Here is a 22769-nt window from a genome sequence, read left to right as displayed (position 1 = left end):
GTGGGCATACAACCAACACTTCAGTAAATCAGCAAAAATCCCTAATTACATTTTAAACATGTATCCTTATTCCGATAGATAAGTATAGTTCTCACTCTTCATGCAGTAAGACGGAGGCCATTACAGAAAACTGCAACTTATCAAAGGGTAGAATTGTGAAATCCAGTCCCAACTGATTCACCCACAACACAATTCCTGCACCTAAGGGGCAGGGCTCATTGTGGAGGAGAAAGTGGGAAGATTGTAAGAGCCAGAGGAACAGGACACTTGTGAGACAGTTTGTCCTAGAAACACAAGAGACCAAGAAGCCTCACCAAAATGGCTGCCTAAACCCGAGCTTAACAGGGACACCACCAATAGACATGCGAAGGGGACAGGCTTACAAGGCCTCAGCCCTAGACAAAGAACGACAGGCAACGAAGGAATGCTGAGAACAGGAGCAATTGTCTTTCCTGGAGAAGAACACAACAGTTCATTTTCCAATACTAAATAAGTCCTGAAAACATGCATGCAAACAGCATATGGACTGAACCAACTGTATTTGTATATTTATGAATATACACAATGAGCAGGGTATATTTATATATTTCTAATACACACATATGTTACACATATACAGATAACACACACACACACACACACACACATATATATATATATAACAAAATTAAAGAAAAAGAGATCACAAACTTGAGTGAAAGCAAGATAGGGGTACTTGGAAAGGGCTGGAGGGAGAGAAGGAAAGGGGGAAATGGTGTAATAGTGTTGTAATCTGAAAATGTATATTAAAAAATAAGTCTGTCTATCAAGGGAAATTGAAGGTGGAGACATGATGGCATTTCTCTGCTGCAAGAAACAGTGACTAGTGGCGTGGATCTTTGGGGAAAGCAACAGAAGTTTATTAATGTTTTCCTTTCTTCTTAGCCATACAGAGCACACACAGAAGAAGATGGGGGAATGACTGGCATCAGCACCAGACTTGGGGGAATGGAATGGGAGAAGAGAGAAACAGGGGCATTTTACAGCAAAGCTCTCAAAAGGAAGTCGCTGAAGGGAACTCCCTAGCTTGTAGTGGAGCAAGGAGTTGTGGTCTGGACCGGTGCATCAGAGCTGGGTCAGAGGAGACGAAGAAAGAGCCTGAGCAAAGCCATTCAGAAGCGGGAACTGATGTCTGGTCATAGCTGGAGATCAGTCCAGGAAAGAACATTACACCCGGCGGGCAGGTGGCCTTCCTGTCATCTCTGCAGGAAAAAAAAAAGTTGCCCTGGTTCTTCATCCAGCTGGTTCATCTTCAAGGCCCCTGGGCACTGAGACCAGGAAGAAGGAGTGAGCAGGGGCAGGGACTTGGCGGGGGGGTGCTCTTTCTACCACAGCTGTGAGAGGAAGGAGGTCATCCGGACTGGAAAGAGGAGCCAGGAAAGAACAGAAGGAAAAGGCTGAGGTGGCCTTGGGATGAAGCCAGGAGGAAGGGAGTCATCAGTAGGGTTAGATTTAGTAGAAGCAGAGAAAGTCTTCTAGAGCAAGAGACTGTGTGTGTGTGTGTGTGTGTGTGTGTGTGTGTGTGTCTGTGCGTGTGTGTGTGTGTGTCTGTGTGTGTCTGTGTGTATCTGTGTGTGTGTCTGTGTCTGTGTGTCTGTGTGTGTCTGTGTGTGTGTGTCTGTGTGTGTGTGTCTGTGCGTGTGTATGTGTGTCTGGTGTGTGTGTGTCTGTGCGTGTGTGTGTGTCTGTGCGTGTGTGTGTGTGTGTCTGTGTGTGTGCGAGTGTGTGTGTGTGTGCGTGCCTGTGTGTGTGTGTGTGTGTTGGAGAAGTGGAATGTTGTATGGGATTGGCAGAGAAAGGTGTAATCCCCCTTGCCTTCAATAATTAATAAACGACAACCTGATACATGCCCCTGTAAAGTGTCCATTTCTTGCCAAGTCCACTATAGGGAAAACAAGACAAAGCTGGCAGGTCACATTTTCTTGGATCACTCAAGCAATCCACGTACTTCTCTGCTTCCGAGATTGCCCAACCCAAACTCCCTGCACTCAGGGTGAATGCAAGCCAGACAGCACGCTCTTCATGTGCATCAAAATCATAACATGACTCACGAGGTCTGCATGATCAGCCTTCTGCCGGAACGAAAATGAGGGCATAGCCTCTCTAAGGTATGGTTGAGGAGAAGGCTTTTATTGTAGATATGAGGGAGGGAGAGAGCATAGCCAGAGGCTTCTGGAAGAGTCCAGAGTAGGGAGAGAAAGCAGTAGACTAGGCATGGTTGTCAGACTGAACCAGGTCATGAGAGGAGGGGGGGGAGAGGAAGAAGAGAGAGGCAAGTAGACCAAGAGAGGAGAAAGCAAACGGCGCCAAGAGAGCACAGGGCCAAAATGGCGAGGTTATGTAGGAAGTCAGAAGCTGGGGGAGGGAAGCAAAGCTCAGGGGCTGGAGAAGTTTAGGGAGGGGGTAGGGTGAGAAGAGCTCAGAGAATCAGGGAAGCCAGGATACCAGCCAGGGACTCTATTACAGGTACTTTCTGGGGGAGCCAAGAGGCCTGCATGTGATTTGATATGCTAATAGGCATCACAGACATTCGTCCTGGGGTTTCTTTTGGACCTAGCATTGCCCACCTCTCTACCCATGGATCACAGTATCATTTGCCTTTCTCACTCTTCCCCGCCACAGCAGCCTTCTTCTATTTGATTTTTCCGACAGCTTTCCCCGCCTTGGGCAGGCCATACAGGCTGCTTTCTCCTTTTCCTTCTTTCCTTCTCTTGGCCAAGGCCTTTGGCACACCTTCCTCAGACTAGTGTTGTCTAAGTCCTCAAGATGTCAGGGCCCACTGCTCCGCTCTGTCTCTGGAACATTTATGAATAGGTCTTCTCAGATTTTTGTCACTCAAGCGGCAGTTTCCATGATCGTTTATTATTTATTATTGGTTTTCCTCTGGACGGTGAGCTTCATGAGACTACACCTGCTTTGCGTATTATCCCTGTCTGCAGTGTCTACCCAAACTTCAGGCTTTTCTTTGTTGGCTGATAGTCTTGTGTTAAAAAGGTGTTCTCTGAGTGAATAAATGAAAGGAAGCCAGGTTAGAGGGAATTACTATCCTAGTATGGTCTTCTTAGGAAGCAATGAGCTGCGACTATTTCTAAGATATGACCATGCATATGGTTAGATCATCCGTCATGTGGGTCGTGAATGTGGGTGGCCTCCCAGCATCTAGGCTAAGATATGACCATGCATGCTAGCAGTTAGATCATCTGTCATGTGTGCCGTGAATGTGGGTGGCCTCCCAGCATCTAGGCTCTGAGATGGAGGAATTGAAGACTGAGGTCAGTCAAGGAGAAGGAGAGGTCTTTCTCAGGCTTAAGATGAATCAGGAATTTCCAGTAATGGAGAAGAGAAACTGAACGCCGTGGGCTGCTTAGCGACCTTTTAAGGCCATAGATTAATAAGAGAAATTCATCAGAAATGTTAGGCTACTGTGCCTCAGATGAAAGTGAGAACAAGGGACACAGGACTAAGATGCACTCCGACAGCTTGGACAAAGGCTCAGCTGCAGGCCCTGGAAAGGGGGAAACTTTTATTTCTAAAGATTTTTATTTTTGCATATTTCTATTTTTTTGAAAATAGATTCTTTTCTTGTACAACATATCTTGATTACATGCCCCCCCCCCACTTCTCCCACTTCCTCCTTACATCCGCTCCTATCTGTATACTCTCCTGTCTCTCATTAGAAAATAAATACTAGGCTTCTGGGTGGCAATAAGGCGTTGACCCTGAAATGTTAAAAGCAGGTGTGAGGAACCATGGAAGGCCGCCAAAGTGTCTGCGACTGTCTCTCTAGCCAGCCACCATGCCTTTTTCTGGATTGTTTTATCTTATTTTTCTTCTTCTCTTTTCAAAGAATAGGGATCAAACCACTAGAAACACACTTTGGTAAGCCAGATGTTGTGTGTTGAAGGGAACTAAGAATACTAAGTATTTCGCTGTCGTTTCTTCACACCTACACATACGTACACACATATAAATGCACACTCTTGCCCAGAGTATATTAGAGCATTGGATTTCCTTTTCCTGCGGAAGTGGTTATCACACCGGGATTTTAGAAGGTTAGAAGATTTTTTTTCAGGAGAATAGATGGTACTCAAAACGACGAAAGATGACCTCTTAACTCTTTCTGTATTTCGTTACTTATTTTTTTTTTATTTTATCCAAGAACTGCAAATAACACTTGAACCATACTGCTGTTGTACCTTAAACAAAATCCCAGTGGTGGCCAGTGTTTAGTCTATTAAAACACCCTCTTTGGAAAAACAAACAAGCAACAACAACAACAACAACAAAAATCCAACTTTGAAACAAGTCTCTGATTAGCCAGGGTGCGGTATAGATCTTTGCTGAAACAGATAACGGACCGCCCATTTTCTTTGGGAGTGCAGGTGTGGGTGTGATGTGTGTGTTCTGTTTGCATTGAAATAATGTACTTTTGTGTCTCATTTGTGCTTTTCCTGACTTATTTCAGAAATTGAATAGTCTTTTGGGGGGAAGTCTTTTCTGTTAATATATTTACAGTTCATTAATGGAAAGTCCAAATAAATGACTTTTGAAAGCAATTTATAAATCAAAGTGTTAAAGCTGTGTAAAAGCTGTGCCATCCGCATCTGATCCTGAGTCACAGCGGTGCAGTGGCGAAAGTCGGTGTCATGTTCTACCAGAGCTGGGACAGTGTTTCTCGAGGTTTTACTTACACTCTTTTTAATATATATATATATTAAAGTTTATACCCTTTTTAGTATTATTTGGAATTTCAAGATAAATATTATGACAAAAACAACAGAAAAGAAACTATTAGGCTTCTATGAGATAACAACCAAACATAACAAAAGATATAATAAGATAGAATATGAAAAAACAACCAAAAGCAAACAAAACAAAAAAACCCATAAGCAATCCCATCAAATTTGGACAAGACAAACTAACAATGAAAGGAGCGCCAAGAGAAGGCGCAAGAATCAGAGACCCGCCATCCACACACTCAGGAATCACATAAAAACACTAATCTGGAAGCCATGATACAGACACAGAGGACCTGGTACAGACCCATGCCGGCCCTGGACTTGCTGCTTCAGTCTCTGTGAGGTGGTGTGAGCTTTGCTCAGTTGCTTTAGTGGGCCTTGTTCTCCTGTGTCCTCCATTCCCTCTGGTTCTTAGAGTCCTTCTGCCTCCTCTTCTATGGGATTGCCTGAGCTCTGAGGGGAGGGATGTGATGGAGACCTCCCACTTACAGCCGAGTGTTCCAAGGTCTTTCTGCGTGTCTGGTTGTGGGTCTCCGTATTTGTTTGAAAGGGGGACATTTTTAAAGTAAATTCAGTGAGAGTGTGAAGAAAGGGGGGTGCATTTCCTCAGAGGTGGAAGTTATAAGGAATTTAGGGGCTTAAATACTTAAAGGTAAGAATTGAGAAAGAGCATTGGAAATAAGGTAGTTGTACAAACTTACCATATATACATATATACATGTGTATATATATATATATAATATATATATGATATAGACACCCCCCCCACATGATCCTATTTTATGTAGACATCAGTCTGATCACACATGGTTCAATACTAAATTACTAAACTAAATACTAAACTATTATGCTAGTTTAGTATTAAACTAAACACGCAAATACTAAACTCAAATAGTCAGTGTTGGAGACTAGTCTTCAAAGCGGCATACTTTTGCTGATGGTCCCGCAGATAAAAAGCCAAACTGCAGCCCTGCATTCAACACAGCTTCTTTCACTGTCAACTCTTGGGAGCCACCAGGTTGACCAGAATTTTCTCTTTCCGGGCTTGAGGTAGGTGTAGTGGTCCCCCAGGGACTGGACAAGATGACTTTACCTTGGAGGCATTGCCAGAGGTTTAGCTCCGACTTTTAGCCTAGACTTAAGCTCATCATAACCATCATAGTCTTTTCAGTGAAGCTATGAGTCGACCATGTCATGACTTTAGCACACGGACAGCCCGAACGGCTGGCTGAGCCAGTATGATTGAGCCAAGCAATAAGAAAGAGATTCAGGAAACGGAGTGAGGAGGCCGAGATGCTCACCGCTTTAATAGTCGTTATGAACGAGTGACACATCAGGAACTCACGTAAGGGAGATGAAGGAAGTCAAAGGTCACTGAGGTCATGGGTCATGGGCCTAGGGATCTGAGAGGTGAACTGTCTTGTTCTTCCTTTTCTTGCTTTCTTGTATCACCTTCTAAATTCCCTATGTTATGTTAAAATCTACAGAATATATATAATTGCATGCGTGTGTGTGTGTGTGTGTGTGTGTGTGTGTGTGTGCTGTATGACACTATTCTTGAAGAGACATGAAAAAAAACCTGCCTATTTATCCCAGATATGGAGCTAGCTACAGACCAAAGGAAGGATACAGCTGAAGTTCGACTTAGTGCAATAATGAGTTTTATTGCGATTCCTTACAGGAGAATGAGTGAGAGGCTACTTACAGGAGCAGGAAGAAGTCAAAGATGGCTACATCATCCAAAGCCCACCCTGGTGTGGAAAAGCTGGAAACACAAATGCTGGAGACCTGGAGCTCAGTGAATAGTTTGCAGGCAACTCAACAGGTCAGGGACTGCCATTTGCAGGTCGTTCAGCTGGTCTCTGCCTCTCTCAGGCAGCTCTCCTTGTCTGAGAGTGTCTCTCAGCAGTTTTTGCTGCTTATGTAAGCTCGGGGAGGGAGGAGTTTAGTGAATCTGGTCAGTTTCAGGGACTTTCTGAAGCTTTCAAGTTGTTTACTTCCTGAGCTCAGCAAGCTTCCTTTCAAGGTAGAATGTGTTATCTCTGAGAAAATCAATGTGTGAGGAATCTCCCTGTACCTCTTTCTACAAAGTATAAAATGTAATGTCTGAAGCTTTCTGGGTATATAGGCATTGGAAGTTAGTGTATATGCAGAAGGGATATTCCAATGATAATGGCTTAAGTCATAGAGGTGATTGTTTTATATGCCATGAAACCTCACCATATTTGGGCTCAGGGTTGGTTCAATGGGTTAATGCTACCATCATGTCCAAGCTGTTTCTGTTCCCAGCCCCCTCCCCGGCATCCTCAGCACGTAAATCTTCATCATTTGTGTATCATGTCATGGTCACCAGGTGGTTACTGTAGCCCTTGATAGATGTTGAAACAGGAAAAAAAAATGTAAGTACAAAATAATTTCTCCTGTTAAAACTCCTAAAGGCAAGCAGTAAAGATCTTTTGCACTGAACAAAACTGGGTCACATATCTGACTCTCTCACTGAAAGCAGATGAGGGATATAATAACCATGTCTAGTTTGGCTGGGCCTGGGTCTTGTCCTGGAGCCAACTTTCCTTGAATGCGTCTTTGCCTTCAACTTCTATAAACTTGGAAGACTTTTAGTGGAAACTCGTAACATAAAACAGTGACTTTCGGGCAAGGTCCACAGTAAAGCAATGGTAAAACTCTCTAAGGAGCAACTTGACTTCGAGGGTAGGGTGTGAAATGTCATAGACCATAATGCGTCTTGAGTTTTGTTTCTGCTTGACACATGTGTTTGTTTCTATGCATACAGCAGTGATGAAGAATGGAGAGGGTGGAAGGGAGAGGGAGAGCGGGAGGGCGACAGCACAGGGAGAAGGGTATAGTAAACTGCCTTTAGCATATATCCTTAAGTAAGCATAGATGATGCTAAAATGAACTCCTGAGAGTGCAGGAAGTGGTTCTTCCATATCCAATAGCGCATCATTTGAGGCTATGTGAACTCTGGTGTGGGGTCTGTGGGACTCCAGAGAGGTTCTGCTGTTGTAACAGTCACCTCGCCAGCTCTCCCACAGTGGATGCAAGTTGGATTTGGCTTCCGATCTTTTTTCTTTTTCTTTTTTTTTTTCCCTGTCTTAGTTTGAAGGTTGGTGTTTAAGACAGGGTCTGCATAGCCAGCTCCCTTTGAGTTTGTTTTGGTTTCAGGACAGGGTCTTTAACAGAAGTTCCTCACGCTTCTCCTTCCGGGGTGTTGGGATTACAGAAGGGTACCACCACACCTGTGTTGGTTAAGGACTTTCCGTGATTATTTCAACTATGACTCTTCAATTATGTGGCTTCAAAGGGTTAGGGTTAGCAGTGAATTAGTGAATTGGGTCTAGGTAACTCACTGTTTGTCTGACTTTCTTTTTTAACTTGACAATTTTTTTTCTAAGACTTATCTGGAATGAGGGACTCTCAACGAGGAATTGCCTCCATCCTAAAGGATCCCAGGCAAGCCTGTGGGACAGATGTGGGAGGACACGGCTCACTGTGAGCAATGCCACCTCTGGACTGGTGGAATGCAGGCCGAGCATGTCAGTAAGCAGCACCCCTCCATGGCCTCTGCATCAGCTTCTGCCTCCAGGTTCCTGCCTTGTTTGAGTTCCTGCTCTGACTTCCCACAGTGACAACTGTGACCCGGGAGTAATGTGATGAAACAAACCCTTTCCTTTCTCAAATTCCCTATGACCATGGTCTTTATCAGAACAATAGGAAGCAAAGCTAAGAGGCCCGGCACAGGCTCCAGCTAGCACCCCGATCTACCACTGCCGCCATCAGTACCATCAGGTCTGCTGGATCATATGGTCCAGATGCACAGCAGCCTGGACTTGGTAGAAAGCCTCCTGCTCCTGTTCCCACTCAAAGCCAGCAGTTTCCTGAATTACTTGATATATTGGCCAAAATAACACACCCAAGCGAGAAAGGTACCGCTTCCAGAATCCAAAGAAGCCTAAATATTTCTTAGTGGTGGGAGTGCCCAGGTGCATCCTTTGTCTTTGAAGGGACACTTTTGTATGCCCCACTAAGGTAGAAGGTCTCTGAATTTTGGTCAGATATAGTTCCTATCCTCTGACGTGCACATGTGCTGCCAACAAATCCAAAGTGTTTGCTACCTCCTGCCCTCTTAGTCCAAGGAGCATGATGTTGCCAATATAGCACACCAGTGTGACATTGTGTGGAAGAGACAAATGATCAGGATCCCTTCAAACAAGGACATAAAACTGAGCAAGGGAGTTACTGTAAGCTGGAGGTAAAACTGTAAACACACACTGCTGGCTTTGCCAGCTGAAACAAATAACCTCAGTGGTCCCTATGGACAAGTGCTGAGGAAAAATACATTTGCTAGATCGGTACCTGCATTCCATGGACCAGGAGGTGTGTTAATCTGTGCAAGAAAGGACACATCTGGTACAGCAATTGCAATTTGCAATTGGGGTCACTATTTGACTAAGTTTGTGATAACCAACTGTCATTCTCAATGGTCCATTTGTCTTCTGCACAGGTCAGTTAGGAGTGTTAAAGGGATATGCAGGGGAACCCCATCTTTTTTTTTCTTTGTGTAGCTCTGATTGTCCTGAACTAGCTCTGTAGACCAGACTGGCCTTGAACTCACGGGATCTGCCTTCTTTTGCCTCCCGAGTGCTGGGTTAAAGGTGTGTGCCGCCACCACCATGTGGCTGAACCCCATCTTTCAAGTCCTCAGTATGACAATAATTTGTGAAGGCATCTGATTTTTTTTGAGGATATGTAGATTAGGAAACACAGAGGACCAGCAACTTTCTGGGCTCCAGCATCAGTACTGCAGAGACATTAGCCTCAGGAACTGAACAAGTACCAGATTCTTGGCCTTTCCATTAGGAACCAGACCTTGTGCGACTACCTGGACCACATCCTTAAGCCGGCCTAGTAAATCCCCTTTTATTATTATATATTCATTCTACCAGTTTGGGTCCATAAGAGAACCCTGATTAGTACCGTTGCGGTGGCATTTCACAGGCCAACGTCTCTGGCTCTTAAGGTGTCACCCAGCATTAATAAATAAGGGTCGAGAGACTCTATGCAGCCATTTGAAACTCAATAATAAAAACAACGTGCCGGTCTCATTTTCACTCTACATGTGGTTGAAAGTTTAACGAAAGATAGATGCAGAGTTCAGGAGTGTATTTGGTTGTTTTTCGAGACGCGTAGGACTAGCTTGGCAAAACTGTTCCCAGTTCCCAGTCTACATGGTGTGAAGCATGAACCACCTTGCTCTGAGCTAGGGAGTAGTAGACACCACCCACACCAAAGTTATAATTACTTGGCACACACCTCCGTGACCCAGGCTTGCCTGTAAACAGGCACCAGTGAAGAATCATTTCCAAGACGGATGCATCACCAGGAGGGAGGTGTTCTGGATAAAACTTAGACATGAAACCCATCAGCCAAGGCCTTAGGTAGGCTGGTTTCCCTCCAGGGACAAAAGAATCCACGTAACAGTAGTAATGACTGAACACCATGGGTGCAGTACTTACTAGTGACTTCTTTCAGTCTACAGCAGATTTCTCCCTGATTTTCTCATTTATTTTACTTATTCCTCTCTGTTGTAAAATTTCTGATGTTACCTGACATCATCTATAATGGTGCTTCAGGGAAAGAGAAAAAAAAAACCAAGAACAATTATAGTCAAGGTATATGTGTGTGTGTGTGTGTGTGTGTGTGTGTGTATCTATATATAAAGATATAGAGATAGTATAGATATATGTTGTTTGTTTGACAGGGTCTCAGTATGTAGTTTAGGCTAGCCTCAACTTATAATATATTCCTGCCTCGACCTTCTAAGTCCCGGGATCATGGGTGTGTGCCACCATATCTGTCCAGGAGAAAAGATTAGCCAATTAATCATGTCTTTTTGACTTCAGCACTGTGGCTGCACTCCAATCTACTACTATTCCAGTCAGCAATTGGGACTCCGCAGTTACCAGCTTCTCCGGTAGCGGTATGGTCACTCAGGCTGCACCTTGGAGGGAATTCTGTTTTCACAGACACCAGCTCTGTCACTGCCACTAAAGATAGTTTTTGTTTGTTTGTTTGTTTTTTGTTTGTTTTTTTTAAAGCTGTCCTGGAACTAGTTCTTGTAGACCAGAATGGCCTTGAACTCACAGGTCCGTCTGCCTCTGCTTCCCAAGTGCTGGGATTAAAGGCATGTCCAACCACTGCCAGACTGCTAAAGATAACTTTACCTAAATCTCTACCGTTCTATTTCTAAACAAGACTCAAGGTTCAAAGACTAGGGAGAAAACCTGAGAGCTCAGAGAAGCTGGGTCACAACTAGCTAATCTTCTCTCTTTGCTGGTGTCTCTGAAGGAGAGTGTCCTTCTGCTCCCCTAAAGCATAAAAAGCCCTGGTGTTCCAAATCCCTCCCAGTGACTCCCTGTCCATCTATTTAACTCTTCTGGATGCCCCTTGATGCTCTGTGACTGCTTTCTGTTGACTAGTTGCTGACTCAGCCTCCTGACCCAAGGCTAATTTTATTTAATGAACACAAACACAGTTCGCCGTGCGATCAAATATCCCCCGATAGAATCAAGTCTATATTCTAGTGCTTTTTCCTCCATTAGAGAGGGAAAAGGGAAATAAAAACAGAAGTTCTGTCCGAGAGCGGTGTGCTGAAGAAGACAAGCAGCTGGAGAAACCCACATTTCATCTATTTACGTATTTCATAAATTTCTTTTTTTTCATTTTCTTCTTTTTTTCCCCAAAGTTTATTAAATTATTAGTTTCCATTTCCGCCCCTCCTCCCAACACCCTCCCACTCCCCCCCTCCCCCTCCTCCTCCCTCTCCATCCCTAAGAGCAGTCAGGGCTTCCAGCCCTGTGGGAAGTTCAAGTTCCTCCCCCCTCCCTCCAGGTCCAGGAAGGTGAGTATCCAAACAGACTGGATCCCAAAAATCCAGTATATGCAGAGGAAACAGGTCCCAGTATCATAGTCAGTGGCTTTTCAGAAAGACTCCGGGCCAGCCACATTCAGAGAATCCGGCCACATTCAGAGAATCTGGCTGGATCACCTCCTCGTTCAGTCCCAGTCCAACTGGCCTTGGTGAACTCTCATTAGATCAGTGATGCAGGAGAATTGTCTGTATTCTGTCAATCATATTTTAATAAAACGCTGATTGGCCAGGCAGGCAGTATAGGCGGGAAAACCAGACAGGAAGTAGAGGTGATGCAATGAGAACAGGAGAATTCTGGGAAGCAGGGAGGTTCCTCTGCCACTCCTGCGCAGACCACTGAAGAGGCAACATGTAACTTGCCCAGCTGAGAAAGGTATGGAGCCATGTGCTAACATAGATAATGATAATGGATTAATGTAAGTTACAAGGACTAATAAGAAGCCTGACCTAATGGGCCAATCAGTTTATAATCTTATGGAGTCTTGTGCGTGATTTTCTTTGGGCTTGCCAGTTGTGGGGTACTGGGCAGGACAGAAACCCCAACAAGCCGGCCGTCATGTTACATATGGCGCCCAGACGTGGATAAGTGAATCCACAAAAAGCCTGAGAAAGCTTGGGAAAGAATAGAGTAAAGCACATTTTCTTGGTAGCAGCAATTTCTCGGGTCTGCTCTGCTTGCTAGAGGCAAGCAAGCACTCTCATCTAAGGGAGGCTTCCTGACTCAGCTTCAGCTGCAAAACCTTGCAGCTCTTTTAAAAGGTCCTACCACAAAACACGTAAACGGTGTTGGTGAAAAGCTGAACGCATGCTTTTCGGCTTTCAGCCGTAGCAGGAAAAAAGTTGTGCCGTTTTAAAACGCTGGCTTTCTGGGCTGTCCTGCCAGGGCAGTCTCTGACTCTTTCAGGCAGGCAGTACGACTGAGTGTGGTCTGTGAGCAGAATGCTGCAGCTTGCTTGCTAGCAAGGACCTTGAAACGCCATAGAGTTGTGGCAGTGAACACAGCTCTGGCTGGTATCTCAGCCAGGAGGCTGAAAGCTAAGGAATGGACTGGATCTAGCCGTCAAAGCCACGACTTTAAAGGAGAGGATTAATCTTCTCCTTAAAGACTCATGTAGTCAAAAAAGAAAGAGAGATACAGTAAAGAGAGGTTCAAAGATGAAGAAAACCTCTAAAGAGTTTACAGCGTATTAAAAATATATGCAGGCTAAAGGTTAAAGTCATTAAAAATAAAAAAGAAAGAAAGGGAGAAATAGGGTGTGGTGCTACACACCTTTAATCCTAGCACTGGGGAAGCAGAGACACGTGGATCTCTGTGAGTTCAAGGTGTGGTAGCAAACACCTTTGAGCCCAGTTCTGCGGAGGCAGAGACAATGGGATCTCTGTGAGTTCAAGGACAGCCTGGTCTACAGTGTTATTCCAGGACAAAGATATGCAGAGAACCAGTCTCAAAAAGTAAAAGTAAAAATAAAAGAAATAGAGGTTAAAATAAAGCCACATAAAGATGGAAAATACGCAGAGAATCTTGATACTATGTGTTATTATGCTCTCTTTGAATTATTTGAATGCTGAGGAAAGAGCAACAGTTGCTAAAATACTTTTGTTTATAAATGCTGCTGAATTAATCCAAGATAGATATTTTGAAAATACCTTTGCTTCAAAATTGAAGTCAAAAGGTATGCTACTTTGGAGAAGAGATTTTGCTATTGTTTCCACAGAAAATGAGAGGCTCTGGATTTATTCAGAGTTAAGAAAAATCCAGTTTGAACAAGGGAGGCCACCTGAAAAATCTCCGACAGGAATAAATGGCCAGATGGCTGAGTTCTACATCCAGAACAGATTCAGGACTGCTGCCTGAGATGATTGAGACTCAAAGGATACTCCAGACAGGACTTGATTATAACTCTAAATTTTCTTTAGGTCCCCATAAGATTATCAGCGCCCCCAACCAGCAGGAAGTAGCCTGAAATACTACGCCCACATTCCCAACAAATGGACTATGGGTATTTTCCTTTGTTTAAAAAAAAAAAGAGGGAAATGATGCAGGAGAATTGTCTGTATTCTGTCAATCATATTTTAATAAAACGCTGATTGGCCAGGCAGGCAGTATAGGTGGGAAAACCAGACAGGAAGTAGAGGTGATGCAATGAGAACAGGAGTATTCTGGGACGCAGGAAGCTCTCTCGCCACTCCTGCGCAGACCACCGAAGAGGCAGCATGTAACTTGCCCAGCTGAGAAAGGTATGGAGCCATGTGCTAACATAGATAATGATAATGGATTAATGTAAGTTACAAGGACTAATAAGAAGCCTGACCTAATGGACCAATCAGTTTATAATCTTATGGAGTCTTGTGCGTGATTTTCTTTGGGCTTGCCAGTTGTGGGGTACTGGGCAGGACAGAAACCCCAACAAGCCGGCCGTCATGTTACAGATCAGTCCCCTTGAATCAGTGGGTGATCACACCCCTCGCGGTCCTGAGTTTTTTTTTCATGTTCTTCCTCCTTCTGCCCCTCATTTGGACCATAGGGGGCTCAGTCCGGTGCTCCAATGTGGGTCTCCATCTGTATCGCCATCCATCGTCGGATGAAGGATCTATGGTGATAAACAAAATCTTCATCAGTATGGTTATAGGCCAAGGCTGGTTCAGGCACCCTCTCCTCTGTCTAGAGAACAGTCTGGGGATCTCTCCTTGGACCTGGAATCCCATTTATAATCAAATTTCTAACCTGTTTAAACAAGTTTGGATTCTTATTTTAGTGTTTTCTATGTAGGGTGTCTTGCCTGCAGATAAGTCTGGGCACCATGTGCCTGTTCATTACGTTTTTAGTAGGGATTCAAAAGTCACTGGTTTCCTGGTGACATTTGCATATTTATACATCTCTGGTCTTCCTTTGTTTTGCCACATTACTGGTCTCCTTTCTCCCAAACAGTCCTCCTTTTTCTTTCATGCCACAAATACAGATGCACAGACAATTAAACAGATTCCACAAATGAGAAAAACCTATTTTGTCTTCCCCTGTTATTCTCTCTTTTAGAGCCTTCTTTTCCCTCATAGTCCCCCTTTTTACTTCCACATCAGTTGTGTGTGTGTGTGTGTGTGCATGTGCAGACACACGCATTCTGGATCTGGCATATTTTATTTAATATGATGATATCCAGTTCTACCCATTTTCCTGCAATGCCATAATTTCATTCTTTATGGTTGAATAAAATTCATCACACACACACACACACACACACACACACACACACACACCACATCCCTCTATATCTCCCTATACCTGTATCTATCACAATGTTTTTATCTATTCATCTGTTGGAGGGCACCTGGACTTCTTCCACAGCATGAGCAATGTGAACAGTTTGCCAATAAATAGGAATACACAGGTAGATAAGTATGTGATGTTTTAATTAGTCTAAGTATAATCTCTGAGTGTATAACTGAATGCTATCCTTGTGCTGGGTTTAGTTTTGTTGGTGGGGGAGGTGTTCAGGAGACATTCTGACTAGGACCAGGGTAAGACAGAATCCCAATACAGTTTTATCTTCCATTTCCCTAATGGCTAAGGATGCTGAATAACTTTTCAAATATACTTTGACCGTTGGTATTTCTTCTTTGTGAACTGTTTGTTTCATGTATTTGTACATTTATTGGCTGGAGAATTGATCTTTTGCTGTTTTAATTTTGAAGTTCTTTGTAGATGCTCTCCAAGATTTTCTCTCTTTCTGCAGCCTGTCTCTTCACCCTGGGGCCATTCCCTCTGCTGTGCTGCCCTTTAACTTCGGGCAACCCCACCCATCAGTTTTTGGGAGAATTTCTTGTGCTGCTGGGCCGTGTTTCAGAAAGTGCTAACTTGTATTCCATGTTGAAGTATTTCCCCTGCTTTCCTCTAACCGTCTCAGGGTTAAGGTGGCTCACGTTAAGGTGGCTGATGCAGTGTTCAGTAGATCTTTGTTTAGGACAAGACATACAGGTCTGGCTTCGCTCTGATCCAGGCGAATATCTACTTTTCCAGCACACTTGTTGAAGAGACTGTCTTTTCTCTGACCCGTGTTTTCCTCATTTTTGTGAGAAGGTAAGTGGTCACAGCTGCGTGGGTCCTCTATTGTAGTCCTTTGATACTGTCCACTTTTGTGCCAGTATCATTTGGCCTCGTTACTCTAGCTTGTAGTATAATTTGAAATCAATCACGGTGATATCTCTAATGGTTCTTTGTCCTTAGTATGGCTTTGGCTATTTGGAGTTATTATGTTTCCATATTAATTTTTTTTAGTTAAAAGCAATGACATTTTCATTAATTCTTTGAGACCTTTTGAGAATGTGTGTTTTGAACACATTCGTTTGCCACTCTTCCTCTCGAACTCCCTCAAGACCTAGCCTGTCTTCCCACCCCACGCCCAAATTCATGTTCTCATCTTTCTTTTGTTGTTGTTGTTATTTTTAATAAGCCTTCAAGTCCAATTTGTGTTGCTTAAATGCTCATGGGTGTGTGTGTGGGGGGGCAGCCAGAGAAGCAAGGTTGATCTACCAGGGTCAGCCCTTAAGAAGAAACTCTGACTTTTCCAGAAAGTCATCAACTGATTATAGCTCCTCAGTTAGGTGTTATAGTTATAGTTAGTTATAGTTATAGTTTTAGTTATAGTTCTGCAGTCTGTCTCCTTCAGGTGAGAGCATTGACCGGTTGACCTTGTACAAGACCTGTGCAGGCAACCACAGCTACCCGAGTCTTGCATTTCCGGAAGACACTGCTTCTCACTGGTCTTTCGTAACCTCTGGTTCTTACAGCTCTTCCATCCCTCTTCTCCTGACGGTCCCTAGGCCTGCGGGGAGCATTCCCACGTGCGGCCGAGCATTCTGCAGTCACGTGTTCTCTGCTCTCTGACCAGTTGTGAGTCTCTGTGCTGGCCACCATGCGCTGCACAAAGAAACTTCTCTGTTGAGGCCTGAGAGCTTCGGGAATCCATGGGCAAAGAGATGAGAATTTAGAAGGCAGTTAGATGTGAAGCCCCTGTAGCGGCAGTAGTAGCTGGTTTAACTCTTGGATCTGTGAGTTCCCCAGCGTCCTGGTCTGCTCTAACGTGATTTCTCTATATCCTGTGACTGCTGTGTGGTCCCTCAGCAACGGGATATTACCATCGAGTTCTTGTGGGCAACCAAGAATAACGGCAACAGTTTGTATTTTTCTGGCTGTTTGAGAGACATCCCTGAACAATAATTTGAAGGGAGGTATCCCACACCCAGCACTGGCCTTCTTATTTGGCCACCTATGACTTCCATATGAAATTTATTTATTATTTATTTGTTTTAGTTCCGTATGGGATGTGGTAGGAACTTGAATGGGGACTGCATTGCACTGAATCTGTAAAGAAGCGCGGGTAGCAGGCAAATACAGCCCCGAGAGCTGTGTAAACATATTTTATCTCTGCTTTCCACACCCACTAAGCTTGAATCCTCCCGCTGGAGAACCGAGGCTGTGGAGGTTAAGCAGTCTGCTAGGGCTTCAGAGTTCTCTGTCGGTACAGCAGTGACCCACACAGCACATAGCTGGCTCCAGCGGGCCGTCTACCTCCTCTCCTCAGGCTCAGGGCTCTCAAACTTCAGATTTACTCTCAATTATTTCCCTCTTAGCCGCAAAGGGTGGGGTTCTTTTTCTCGGCACACTCCACGGCCTGCTCTGCGCCTCTTCCGGCCTTCACTTTTAGGCACGTAGAGGCCCAGCCTTCAGCGCTCGCCTCCACGGTCTATCTCCCACCTTGGAGTGGGAGCTGGACTCTCTGGTTTGATTATGCCTCGTTACAAGGCTCTCAAAGGATCCCAGTTTAAAGCAGCAAGTTCTCTCTCCAATTGCACCTAGCCATAGACCTGTGAGTCACGGAAAGCGGCGAAAGGAGCTTCCTCTCCATTCACTGGCCTGTCTGGCTGCAAGAGTCACTGATTCATCAAAATCTGCAACTGGACTTGGAGCTTTGTAACACTGTGAATAGGTTTGCCGATCTCTTTTGGACCTGGCCTCCTGGCTTAGCTTTTGGGTGAGATTTCTGCTGTCCTTCCCCATTCAGGGAGCTGAATGGGGTTTCTTTGTACTGAATTGCCCTTCTGTTTCTTTGTGAATTCCTGACTCAAACCCTGTGCTTGCTAACCTTGGAGCATGCTCGCTGGGAGACCTCCCAGGGAGGCTGCCAGTCAGGTGAGAATCTGCTCTGCCCCACATCCAAACTTCACACCTGCAAACTCTCTACCCAGAATGCACAGCACAAGGAGGTCCCAGCAGGAGTCTGGTATTCCCACTCCCTTTTCACAGGTGGAGAAAGGGACAGAGACACTGACTTTGGTCATATAAGTAGCACTACCTAAACCACAGTCTTTGTGATTTCAAACCCCATCTCTTGAGATTGTCTAGCTTTTAACAGGGTTTTGTAGGTACATAGTTAGACCTAATCTCCTAGTTTCTCTTTCAATAAGGGGTGGCCATATGACAGAATCCTTGCGAATGGAATGTGGCCAGAAATAATGAATGCCACGCCCAGGTTTGGCCCATAGAAACCGTTCATGTAAAACACCCCATCTCATCCTTCCCTGTGTCAAGGAAACCCCGAGAGCTGCATCTAAAGGACGATAGAAGCTTTGTCGTCCTAGGTCCTTGGATGAATAAGAACTTTCCTCCACTATCGACTTCATCTCACGCAAAGCCCGGTGGAGTTCATATGGGGGAGATGAAGCTAGCCAAGTCATGACCTTAGCTAAATCAAGTGTCCAGAAAACAGTAGAACCTAAATACGAGGCCATTTGGTTTTGCCTCCCTCTGTAATAAGTGAAACTACAGAAATTACCTCCTTCTATGTTACTTGCTTGAAAAACACGGGTACCCAAGGAAACGACGTTAGCTGTTTTTCTTTCTGTTGCTCCCGGCACTACCCAAGTACAGCCAATTGTATGTATTGGGTTAGATGACTAGGGCTGAGTGTCTACAATTCATTTGGAACCGTGGAATGATAATAATGAAGCCAAAGAGCTCATGGCTGGCCAGTCCCTGCTATTCTGTGCCACTGGGTTAACAGCCTCAGACTGCAACCCTTCTCTCTGCCTCTGAAAGTCTTTCTTGGCCTGTCTTCACTACCTTAGGTAAACATCATGCCACTGGATTGCAACATCCAGCCTTTTTGCTCAATAGCCATCTGTGGGCACGGTGGGCATGCTTTAAGAAGGACTTGCCAAGCACCATCGGTCTTCTTTAGGGTCCTCTGGCTGACCTGGAAGAAATGAAGACATACACCTCTCAATCTGACCATCAGACTACTGAAAGAGTGCACCCCAAAGAAAATGAAATGGCAATTTCCTTGAGAATCTCACGCTGGGAGAGGAAGAGATACCCATGACGGGGGAGGGGAGGGTGTGGGACTTGTCTCTTGAGGTTTCACACAGTTCTAACAACTTCTTAGACCACCTTACAGGAGCAAGAATGAAGCATGGTCCGTGGTGGGCAGGACCACACCTTGGCAGGAACCTCTAGGTGCATTTCTTTGGTGCTCTACTGTGAGGGCACACACCAATGTGCACCTGTTCCACCTTGACTAAAGGGCAGAGGGTTTGAGCTTAGTTTTGCTCTTACAAAGTTGTTGACAACAGGCATGGCTACGAACAAGCGATCCTGATCTAGAGTTAGTTAGTATTTTGGGTATAGAGGTGATCTGCTCCACCTGGACCAAAGGTCAGAGAATTCAAGTCTATTCTTTATGTCATGTTAATGAAGTCTGTTGCTTCCTCCCTCCCCTTTTGGGGTAAAGTATATAAGCATGTGGGGAAAAATGCAGGATTCAGTATTCACTGAATGACCCTCCTGATGCTGTCCTGTGTCTCTGTCTCTTATTTCTCTCATATCTCTGTTCCTTTTGCTTACTAATTCTAATCCTCACGCTCCTACCCTGGAACGTATGAATTTTGCCAAAGCTGGTCCCCAACACTCTGTTTAATAAACTTTGATCTCATTTCAGGAGCCCAGAGACTGGGTGCTCACTGGATCTCTGTCTCTGAGGACCACTGAATAAATCTCCCGTCTCTGCTTTCCGTTATTAACTTGCCTATTTTTATTGGCTTATGAATGACAGGTGGCCAATCCTGACTTGGGGCACAAGTCATGACCCCATGTTCAGTAATAATCCTACAACCATCCCTTTTCAAGGAGAAAAATAAAAAATAAGTAGCATTTTGAGTCATATGATTATGTTACTTTCAAAAGCAATGCAATTCAAATTAATAAAGAAGAAAAGTAGTAAAAAGAATCACCTTTTTTAGACTAACAGTAAGGAGGCAGAAGAAGAGGCCTGGTAGCTCTAAGCATTTTGCCTTGAGTCTTAAATGTGTTTTAAAACAGGAATGTGTTTTAAAAGTCATGCATTTCTACTGCTGCTGGTGGGCAGAACTTGAGGTTACTGACTTATCAGACCAGGGTCAAGGGTCATCTGTATGCTCAGAGCTCTGAGCAGAAGGCAATTGCATGTTATCAATCCTCCACAAAACTCTGGGGCTGGTTCCAGATCATGGAGGGCCTGCAACCCCGGGATGTCACAAGGGCCACCTCAACTTGAGGGGAGAAGACTAGAAGTATTTTTGTCTTGTTAGATTTTTTTTTAAGTAACTTTTTAAAATAAAGGGCTTAGGAAGGAAGAGCCAAGCCTCTCACCAGGCCCTGTACTGTTGGGCCACATTCTAAGGCAAATCAGTTGTTTCGAAAGCTTGTTGATACCCTCTGAAGGTTCCTAGTGCACTCTGGGTTGGGGTTACTGCTTTGAGTACGGTTGACCTTTCCTCTCCTGTCACTGACCTGTGCTAGATCTGCACGCTAGGACATTGACTTGTAAGCAAATAGTCCGTGTTCTGGAAAAAGCCTGATTTCTGTTCAATGCTTTATTACGATGAAAACTGATCTTGGGAATGGCTGTCCAACCCTGACTTTCCACAGTCGAGTTTCTGGCTTCTTCAAATTCACATCTGCAGGTAAGCGACTTGCATTTGCCTGTAGCATTTTAAGTCTCTGCTTTCCAAGTCTGTTCTTTTTTTTCTTCTTTTTAAATCTCAGTTTATGGGGCTGGTGTTTCAGATTTACCAAAAGCCCAGTGTTGTCGTATACTAGGGCTATAGCCCTTGGGTAGATGTGTGAAGATGCAGGGATGCGTTCTTGGTATAATCAACGAGGGAGGCCTGGTGACTGTCTTAGCAGTGCTATTTGTACATCAGTTGTCTTGAAAATGTGTGTGTGTGTTAAAAAAGTAGGTGAATAGATAGAAGAAAAAGTATCATCCAAAGTAAAAATGCCAGAGAGATGCTTTTTAACCTTGGCATTTATAAAAACAAGACCCTGCTTGAACTAATAATCACAAAAATCTCAAGGCTTATCCGAGACTTTAAAAGATCAGTTATTCTCTTCTTGCCTAAAACCTTTCATTAACTTCCATTGTTGATGGGATAAAGCCCCAAGACCCCAGCGTTAAAGAACCAAGGATCAACAGCAGCTCCAGAGGTAGCTTGCACTACCACCCCCACCCCAAGACCCGTTGTTATTCTTCAGTCCTTGCTCCTGTTCTGACTCTGGGTTCTGGGTCTTCCCTATGCTCTTTCCTTTCTTCCTTCCTTTCTTTCTCTGTCTACTTTGAGTTTCTCTCCAGGGCAAATCCATGGTGAATGTGTTCATTCCAGAGATTCCCAAGCTAGTGCTCATGCATCTCCTTCATCTACGGTCATCAAATCTGCAATTTTTCTAGGAGTCTATCATCCATCTTTTGTACACTCCAGAAGCTCCATAAGGGTGAAGCGAATTAGAAGGTTGATGCTCTAGGCAATAGTTTAGTTAAAAAAGACTCACGTTTTTGAGAATTTTCTCACTCTTCTGAACTGACTTCGTGGTAGTGGAGTGGGAAGACTTTCTGTAAAGAGCCAGGAAGTAAATACAGCGAAGGACTTTCGGTTTATGTTGGAGATACTCAGGGATGCGACCCAAGACAATAAAAAAGGGTGAATGTAGTAACTATATTCCAATAAAATCATGATTCAGAGAGAGAGAGAGAGAGAGAGACAGAGACAGAGACAGAGAGAGAGAGAGAGAGAGAGAGAGAGAGAGAGCAGGCAGTCATCTGGTTGCCCTTATTGCAATAGGAATACAAAATTCTTTACTCTGAAACCAGTTTCCGAGCATCTATTTCTCCTTCCTTCCTTCTTTCCTTTAAAAGATCAGTTAAAGCTCCTTTCCTCTTTCCTTTCTTCCTTCTTTCCTTCCCTTCTTCCTGCCTTCCTTCCTTCCTTCCTTCTTTCCCTCCCTTCCTCCCCCATTCCCTCCCTCCTTTCTTCCCTTCTGTAACAGAGTCAGTTGTTAGTGTGGACCGTGCCCTTCGGGAAGATCAATCCTTCCATCAGCTGCTCTAATCTGGAATTTCCATCAAGCCGCGGTGCATCTTGGCCACCATGAGGCAACACAAGAAACCGGTGGACATTAACATTTTGTGTTCCCAGGATCTCTGCCCTGCACCTGCATGGCTCTGAGGACCCTGTGTCTGTCTCCTTCATCTGGAGTGTCTGCCAGGCCAGTGTCTCCCGGGCAACCACGCAGTTTCTGGTCTCTGCCCCTTCTACTCAGCAGTGGTATTCCACAGGTTGCTGTCCACGCTCTAAGTTACGATCAGGAGACTGACCTTGAGTGTTTGTTTCTGAGTTGATAAGATTCCCTCTGTTATCAGCAGAAGTTGAGCAGAAGCTTATATAATAGGCAGGTTAAATATCACATGTCTTTGAACAGCGAAGGACCGTGGGATGTGGTCAGTCAAGTCTTCTTGAGGATTTCCTACCTAGGTAGCCATGTCAGCCAACCACTGCATAGAAAATTTAATTTCTGCCTTAAACTGCTTGATTCTCTGATGTTTCCAAAAACTGATTTTTCCAAAAGACCTTGAAAATTCTCAATCTTTTCCTGAAAGATTTGGAGGAGATAAAATAATTCAATATCTTAAAATTTAAGTAAAAAGAAAATAGCATGAAATTTTGTTTTCAGCTCT

The 22769-nt window shown here is 44.3% G+C and overlaps 1 protein-coding gene across 3 annotated transcripts in view; it reads left to right on the top strand.

Annotated features, from left to right (window-relative positions):
* Positions 1–12041: 12041 nt before the first annotated feature.
* Positions 12042–22769, top strand: part of Abcb11 (ATP binding cassette subfamily B member 11) — a 90204-nt gene continuing 79476 nt past the window's right edge. Inside the window, exon 1 of one of the 3 annotated variants that reach the window (XM_087900036.1) lies at positions 12042–12100. The gene's annotated coding sequence lies outside the window, so the exon portion shown is untranslated. Of the gene's footprint in view, positions 12101–20568; positions 20722–22769 lie in introns of those variants that run through there. The other 2 variants (XM_048426345.3, XM_085680997.2) reach the window with 2 other exon arrangements.

The sequence above is a fragment of the Myodes glareolus genome, chromosome 21, assembly GCF_982192425.1.
Source record: "Myodes glareolus chromosome 21, mMyoGla1.1, whole genome shotgun sequence".
Lineage (NCBI taxonomy): Eukaryota > Metazoa > Chordata > Mammalia > Rodentia > Cricetidae > Myodes > Myodes glareolus.
Note: the sequence above shows the minus strand (reverse complement) of the source record. Positions and strands in the feature narration are given on the sequence as shown.